The following is an 8,690-nucleotide window of genomic DNA, read 5'->3' as shown; positions in this document are numbered from 1 at the left end:
CCTTGAAGCAGCTGACAAGCTGAGCTGAGTTATTCCACCTGCTCTTTGGTGTGAGCGAAGAAGCGTCTTGGCCACCCTTCGAGAGATGAAGGAGCTGTTTATCAGCCTGCATGGGAGGCAATTGGAGGCCGAAAGATGATACCAGACCAGAAAAGATCCATCTGAAAAGTTGTGCAGTTCCTGAAAGACAGAACCTTTCTTCAATTGTAAAAATCCCTATGGGGATTTAAAACAGCCTACCTATGTAAACCGCCTTGAATTAAAGTCTGAGGAGAAATCTGACTACCAAGAAAGGAGGTATATAAATATCTGTATTTATTATTATTATTATTATTATTATTATTATTATTATTATTATTATAGTTTAGTGTGATCAGTTGTGTAGAAAGTGCCTCAAGGAATTCACAGTAACACCTTTTGCTGTACCAACTTGAGCCTGAGAGAAGGATTATTGAGGAAATTAATTGAATTAAGAGCTTATGTCTGCAGCTCTGAGAGTATAGTTTGGCCTGATTCTATATTTATTTATTTGAAAATTTTAAATTCTGCCTACCCAAGCCTAAGCAAATGCCCAAGGAGGCTTACAAAGTTCCATAATAAAAGTACAATGTATCACACCAATAAGTAGAATGACTAAACTCATTAAACCAGAACAAAACAGAAACCCCAAAACATACACTTTAGAGCCATTACCTCATAAAAGGAGTAACAATTTGATCCAGAAGGAGCAGTCAAGCACAACACTATTTCAGAGGCGTAGAGGGCAAACACCCACCCATCAACCAAATGCCGAATGAAATAGGTGTGCTTTGAGCCCTCGCCGTAAAGCTTTGAGGGAGAGAGCAGTTCTTAATTCTGTCACTGCAGAGAAGGCTTGCCCCTGCCCCACCGCCCCTCTAACTTCAGACAGAGGCAGAACTTGGAGAGCCTCCTCACATGATTAAGAGGGTGGGCTGGAATGTATGGGAGAAGGTGGTCTCTCAAATAGCCTGGACCCAAACCATGAAGGGCCTTAATGGTTAATACCCACACCTTGAATTGGTACCAGAACTGAATGGGCAGCCAGTGCAGCTGCTGAAGCAGTGGTCCAGCAGAGTCATATCGTCTAGCCCCATTACCACCTGGGCCACCACATTCTGCACTAACTGCAGCTTCTGAACTGACTTTGAGGGTAACCATACAGAGCATGTTACAGTTGTCTAGTCTTAAAGTCATTAAGGCCCAAATCCTAACCAACTTTCCCATACTGACATAGCTGTGCCAGTGGGACATGCCCTGCAGTTGGGTGGCTGTCATGGCAGCCTCCTTGAGGTAAGGGAATGTTTGTTCCCTTACATCAGAGCCCTTATCTCGGTGCTGGAAGCTTGGTTAGGATTGCACCCTAAGGCATGGGTCACTATGTTCAGGTCCAATCAACTCAAGTACAGTTGTAGTTGGTGGACCAGCCATAGCTTGGGTACTCATTCTTCATTAAATGGTGATATATTTCTGTTGCTGGCAATGAGGCAATTTGTATTTAGTTTGTAGGTCTCTGAAAGATATTAACAGGTCTTCAGAATTAGGTAACTGCAATAGCGTGAAAATACTTCTGTCAATCCAAGCTCATAGTAGAAAAGGACAGTCTTCAATTCCGAATACTTTATTGAACCAGACTGGTGAGCTACAGTGGTGAGTAAGTTATCTCCTGCTTGCCTTGGATTAAATTCAGGAAAACTCACATTATGTTCTGAATCAATCCAAGGTTTGGAAAATGACCTCTGCTTCCTGTCAGAATTCACAATACTGCCACTGCACTTTTCCTCCTGGTGCAGTGAGGGTGAAAAAGGGAGGAAGGGGAAAAAATTGTTTCAGTTCCCATTCATTGCCACTGCTCTTTTTGTCATACAGACGTTTGTCATGAAACAAGGGTCAGCAGCCTTCTTCTACATAGGGGTCAGATTTTGGTCCTTCAATAGTAAGAGAACGTGCACATTTTATTACGCATGCACAAACCTCCAGTTAGATCATAGAGCTAAGAAAAAAAGAGATGGGTACTGCACAGAAAGACACATGCCCAGACAGAGAATGATGCTCAAAGGAAGCTTCTGCCCTTGGTCTGCTTATGGCTGTAAGTCTTAGAGAGATAGAATTACAAATTTGAATTCTTTTTTAAGACCACCACGGGCTGGGTGGATATATCTTTTTGGGGCTATGGGCTGGATGATTTTAGGTGATCATATCTGGCCTCTGGGCCATAGGTTGCCTACGCCAGTGCTACATGCTTACTCTTATGTTCTTATTACACAAAGGACAACTGGGTAAAAAAAAACCACCCTCTTTTGCTCTCCCTGCTCACCACTGCTTCTACTCCTACCACTGCTGGACCAATAAGTAAAGGGCAAGGAACAGAGTACAACATGAGGAGACTAGTTGGAAGAGATGCTGACTTCTACAAACTCAGGCTCAGAGAAGTTTTGGAATGTAAAAAAAGTCACACCTTATTTGAAACTCATTTGACTTTTATAACCGCCAAAGTTCCTTTCTAGGTTCAAGCCTGGAGGAGTTGGCTGGCTTGAACCAGGAGTATCTCTGTTTATACTGTACGTCACTGCTGAATATATCATTCTAGTTTTGCCACAAAAAAAATGATTAAAGGGCATCACTTTTTCAAAATATCTTCAGAACTCAAAGCAGTTTTCCCCATTCCTTTTTTTTACTTCTTTGCCCATTGTAGCCAACTTATATATGCCAACATAGTGAGAAAGTTCCAGTCGATCCAAGAAGTTCCATAAACTCTGAAAGACTTCATATCAGCCAAATGAAAAGATTCTCTATGTACAAAAGTTTTAGAACTCATGTGAATCTGCCCAATGGGATCACAGTTCAAAGGGATAAGTGTATTATTGGGCCTCTGTTGTTTCAAAGGAGTGCACTGGCCCACTTGTTTGTGCTGGTTTATGAGAATATCAGCGCACATCTATGTATGTCTAATAAGAAGTAAGCCCCATTGAGTTTAATGGACTTACTCCCAGGTAAGTGTGCAGAAGATTGCAGCCTGTGTTATTAATTGCAATTAATTAATTTGAAATTGAAAACCCAATCTTACACTATAGTCCTCAGATGAAGGGGAGCTGTAATAACAATCATACGTCCCAGTAAGCTTAATTTCTTTCTTTCTTTTTAAGAGCTGCTTCTTTCTCCCCACCAACTTTGGTGTCATCTGGAGAGAAACTTTTCATTGCTAGTGGGTGGCTGTAATGGGGCGGGGGGGGGGAGAGAAAAAAAAAAACAACCTTCTGTTATACCCAATTTATTGTACTACTTCTGACATTTGCCTTGGTTTATACTTCAGTATCATTGTGGTGCACCAAAGGCAAAATGCTTAATTTTCTAAAATCGGCAGAAGCATAAATGGGCTCTCCCTAGACCAATTTAAATACCACTGTGCCAGTTATGCTGGCATAGGGCGCCCTGGAGGGTTGCAAACGTGCCGTTAAGCACGTTTGCGCCTCCGTGGAAGGAAGCCACGTCAGCGCATGCAGATGCATCGATGTGTGGAGGCTGGAAGATGCCTCCGCCGCAGCTCCCTTGCCGCTGCTTGTGTTGGTGCACCTGCATCAACACAAGCCTAAAAGGTAGGCGTGGGGGGCGGGGAGGAGGTGGGAGGGGGTGTTTCTGGGCGGGGGAGGGTGGTCCCAGGGGCTGCCGCACGGGGAGCCAGGGGCGGGGCTGGGAGCCAGCGGTTATGCCAGATCCCAACACCCGTCCCCAGGGTGAACGGAGCGGCTTCCAGCCACTCCACTCTTCTCGGACTTGCGCTACCTGCGGAGGTGGCGCAGGTCTGAGGAGACCCATAGGGGCGCGCAGCCCTTACCCAGGGGTAAGGGGAAGACCTTCCCCTTGCCCCTGGCGGAGCCAATGCTCGCTGCAAACCTGCCTTGGATGCAGCGCAAGCCTCCTGGCTTGCCTGCTCCAGTGCAGGTTTGAATTGCGCCCTGTGTGAAGTAGTGATATCAGCATCTCCATTATCTGGAAATAGGGAAAACTACCATAGAAAACACCTGAACTCTTCAATCTCCTGATTTTCCCACTTCAATTTTACAATATACTTTAAAATGTTGTTTACTCCTGAAAATCTTCTCCCTAGCTTTATGAGAAAATAAAAAGTCAGAGAAAACGTGAAACAAATAATTTTCTTCAAGCTGAAGCACATTTTTCCCAAAGATCCTATGGAATGCCTAAAACACAAGCTGAATCTATACATTACTGAAGATCAACTCCAGAAAAAGATCATTCGAAACAAGGAGACAAACATGAGTGTTGAGTGAGCATCTTTGCTCTGATGGCCCCAGATGGTTCCACCTAGTTAATGACTGTGCTGTGCTTTCAGTAAACTTGCAATAGCAGGATAGCAATTTGGTTGCAGACGTTTGGTACAGTCTGCAATCTGCTTGTCTTTCAAAAAATAATTTTTTTCTCTGTTTACAGAATACATACTATTCTTCCCTGAGACCAACTTCAGTGATACACAACCCTCCAATCTCCTTTCTGACAAACAGGTTCAGAGCCCAAGCCTATCCATGCCTACTCAGAAGTAAGTCCCATTATAGTCAGTGAAGCTTACTTCCAGGTGAGTCTGGATAGGATTTCTGCCTCAGAAAGAAGATTAAAGGGGAGACCAAAGGGTTCAATATTTTGTGCAAGCTCTTGCATTCTTTTATACTGAAAATGTTTGCGGAGCAGGGCAGGCTGAGAAGAACATGCCAAAGAAGCTCTCAATAAATATATAATCTATAACTATACAGAAACAAAAATAAAATGAGGAAGGCTACTCTGTTCCAACCAGCAGAGTTAACAGCAATGGCTTTTTGTCTGACAAATATGCCTTTTTCCTTCTGTATGTCTACTGACAGACAAAGGGCATCTATCTCTTCCCACACAGTTGATCTGCCATTATCTTCCTTGAGCAGATGCCTCTTTAACGCTTCAATCCTAAGTACAATTACTTGGATGTCCTATTGGTTGCAATGGAATTTTCTTCCAAGCACAGTACAGGCAATTGCATGCTGTCTGGCACCTCCTTATGGCTGAAACACAACCTGTTTCTTCAGGGCAGAGAGCAATGGTGAAATGTGCCCGCAAATTGGCATGTGGACTTCTGTCAAAACAAGAGACTGATTAGGCAACCCTCTGAAGTAGGAAGGAAAGAGGAGCAGCCAGTCCCACGAGGAAGGGAAGGATGGGAAGAGAAGATGAGGTAGACTGTGAATGGATTCCAGTGTGATTAACAAAGACTAAATGAGCAGCAAGTCAACAAAAAAACCAAAAGAAAACCAGCAAAATACTTTTTTTTTTTTAAAAACTGCACCAAAATTTTACAGTACTTCGCTCACAACAGGAGAGGAAACTGAACGCTTTCCACATGTGCTGCCTCCGACGCATTCTCGGCATCACCTGGCAGGACAAAGTTCCAAACAACACAGTCCTGGAACATGCTGGAATCCCTAGCATGTATGCACTGCTGAAACAGAGGCGCCTGCGTTGGCGCGGTCATGTCATGAGAATGGATGATGGCCGGATCCCAAAGGATCGCCTCTATGGAGAACTCGTGCAAGGAAAGTGCCCTACAGGTAGACCGCAGCTGCGATACAAGGACATCTGCAAGAGGGATCTGAAGGCCTTAGGAGTGGACCTCAACAAGTGGGAAACCCTTGCCTCTGAGCGGCCCGCTTGGAGGCAGGCTGTGCAGCATGGCCTTTCCCAGTTTGAAGAGACACTTGGCCAACAGTCTGAGGCTAAGAGGCAAAGAAGGAAGGCCCATAGCCAGGGAGACAGACCAGGGACAGACTGCACTTGCTCCCAGTGTGGAAGGGATTGTCACTCCCGAATCGGCCTTTTCAGCCACACTAGACGCTGTTCTTCTCTTGTGATCTTAGATGTATTAGTGCTTGTAAACACACTAGAGTTGAAGCACTGCATGCTGGGACATGTATTTTGATATCACAGACAACAGGAAATAAGGGAGGAAGAGATGTAGGCTGGAACTAGAATGAGTTATAGGTGCAACAGTAGCGCATGTTTGGCTTAGCAAAATAAACTCTATTTCAACTTACTGTAATGTAGCTCAGTTGCTTGGTATATTAACCCACAAGAGAAACAGAAGTAGATAGTTCATTTGTTCTATCACTGTAGTATTCCCCTTCCTAACTGATATCCAACATGTGGCAGTTTAGGGAGAGAAGCTACTTGTGAAACATTCCAATCATATTATATTTATTGCAGGCAGCAAGGGAAAAAAATTAGCCATCAGAAAGTGTACAGCTGGATTAAGTAAATACCTCAACTGGTTAAGGAATAACAACGGCGCATAGAAAATGTTCTTTTATAAACCATACTGAAGAAATTGAGTGAACCCTCTTGGCTGGTACAGTATAAGAAGAAACTTATTTTGTACATTGGACACAATTTCCTTGGCTGGTCCAGAAACAGCAAAAGTTGAAAGATAAAATATGACAGACATATAGGGAAAATGCTATTCTTAGGATCTTCTTGTCTGAAATGAATATATGTTTGCAGGGCTAGGGGCAAAAGCTAATAGGGAAGAATTTTTAACAAAAAGCTGTGTGAAGCTACAATCTGTCAGAATTTTGTTCTTAGAGCAGCACGTCCATGGAAGATATGGTTGCAAGATAGCTCACGGGGACAGGCGTTTTAACAAGGAGCTGTAAGAAAACACCACCTTCTTTCAAAATCAATTCTACAGATATTGCCTCCCACTGTTTCGCGCACACCAAAGTAGCAAAGAAAAAGAATGTGGATTAACTTTATTGAAAACACATTTCAACGTGTTTCCATTCAAAAACTTCGGAGAACGAGAGAGCCAATTTCATGCAGATCAATCATAATGGAAGCAAATCGTTCACGGAAAACTCACTTGTTACTCTGGGTATGTTCTGTGCAGGAGTAATTTATATTACATATTCTTCCATGTGGAAACACCATTGTACAGGATCAGTTAACATTCAGTGTAACTTAAAATGCTGCATAATTACAAGGATGGAGGCCCACTTCTGCCTTGGCAGGAGGTGCAGAATGGTACAGACAGCCCTGCACAATTGTTTACTCTTCTGCCTGTGATGTTGCTACTAATGGGAATACACTGCTCAGCAACAATATCCATTTTCGAGATATCAGAACAACAGGCACAACCTGGTGCAGGACAGTAAGGCTTCCTTCCTCCCTCCCCCTCCCTTCATCCCACACATTCTGTGAAGCTTAGTCGAGATGGTGTAACCTTCTTTACTCTTAAAAAAAATAAAGTCTATACAGTGTTTTCTCCTCACCAGTGCTGGGTGGTGCATCTGCCCGCCTGAGGAAAAAATATTTGTGTCTTCTACAGATTAAGATGATATAGTCCAGGGTTTCTCAAACTTTGAGGGAGCTTTACTCCCTTAGTAAGTTCTTGTGGGAGAGGGACTAGGGCAGCAACGCAATCCCCAGGATCATGTCACTAAGGAGGGTGAAGGGGGGGGTACTTTGCACTTACTTTTTAAATGTAGGGCTGCAGCAGGCTGCAGGAGGTGTGGGAAGCCCTGTGCAGCCCTCCGCAGCGCTCCCCAGGGCTTGGAATCTGCAATCAAAGTGGGCGCAAAGCTCCTCCTGCAAAATGGAAGTGCTTTGCACCTGCTTTGAATGCAGATTCCAAGCCCCGGGGAGTGCACAGGGCTCCCCGCATCAGAGCTCCCCGCATCTCCTGCAGCAGCCCTACATTTAAAAAGTAAGTGCAAAGCACCCCCCCTCAGCCCCCTTAGCAATGTGGTCCTGGGGATTGCGTTGCTGCCTCCCTCCCCTTCCTCCGCTCCTTAAAGGGATGGGGAAGCATTACATGAACTGGTTGGTCCCGACCCACCAGTTTGAGAACCACTGAATAGTCTACTAAAACAAGGAACAATAAAAAGTGAGCAGTTGTTCTGAGAAGGCACCGAACATGGCCAGTTCCAAAGCTTATACTGCTCTTGATTTGTCACTATTTATATGTTTCCTCAAGTTTCAATAGGGCTCAATCTTAAATCATGGAATAATAATGAAGCAGTGAGGTTGGATCCTAGAATGCATAATTGGAAACACACTGGCTCCCTGAGTTATGGGTGGCTGATCCTGCACTTTTGTGCAATCACCATTCTTCTCTTGTAGTACTTTTGCACAGGTGTGATAATGCTGGGCTGGAAAGAGCCTGCTATTTCGACCTCTGTATGTTCCAGCTTCTGGACAAACTTTTAGAACAGTACGTAAGTTGGGGACCTAATGTAAACACTTTTGCAGCACAAGGCTAGGCATGTCCATGCAGAAGAAAGTCCTACACTGTATCCAATGCAGGAAAATGTGCAGTGGGTTCCCAAACTGTGGGTCGCCACCTGATTTTTGGTGGGTTCCCAAATGGTGATGGGAAGATCAATAACTAATTGCTTCAAACCCTGAGGCTATTCAAAAACCAGTTACCTGCTGCTGGTAATTCCCCTACAAAGAGCTCAGCTCCTGCAGTTTGCAAGTATGTGTAAATATTCTTTCTAGATCTCCTTTTCTTAAAAGTTTGGCAAATAAACCTGGGTGGGTCCCAACAGAGTGCCAGTTAAAAAACTGGGTCCCGGTGCTAAAAAGTTTGGGGACCCCCATGCTACAGGAGTTCAGCCTTACTGACATTGGGGCTTCCT

The sequence above is a fragment of the Tiliqua scincoides genome, chromosome 2 (assembly GCF_035046505.1).
Source record: "Tiliqua scincoides isolate rTilSci1 chromosome 2, rTilSci1.hap2, whole genome shotgun sequence".
Taxonomy (NCBI): Eukaryota; Metazoa; Chordata; class Lepidosauria; order Squamata; family Scincidae; genus Tiliqua; species Tiliqua scincoides.
Note: the sequence above shows the minus strand (reverse complement) of the source record.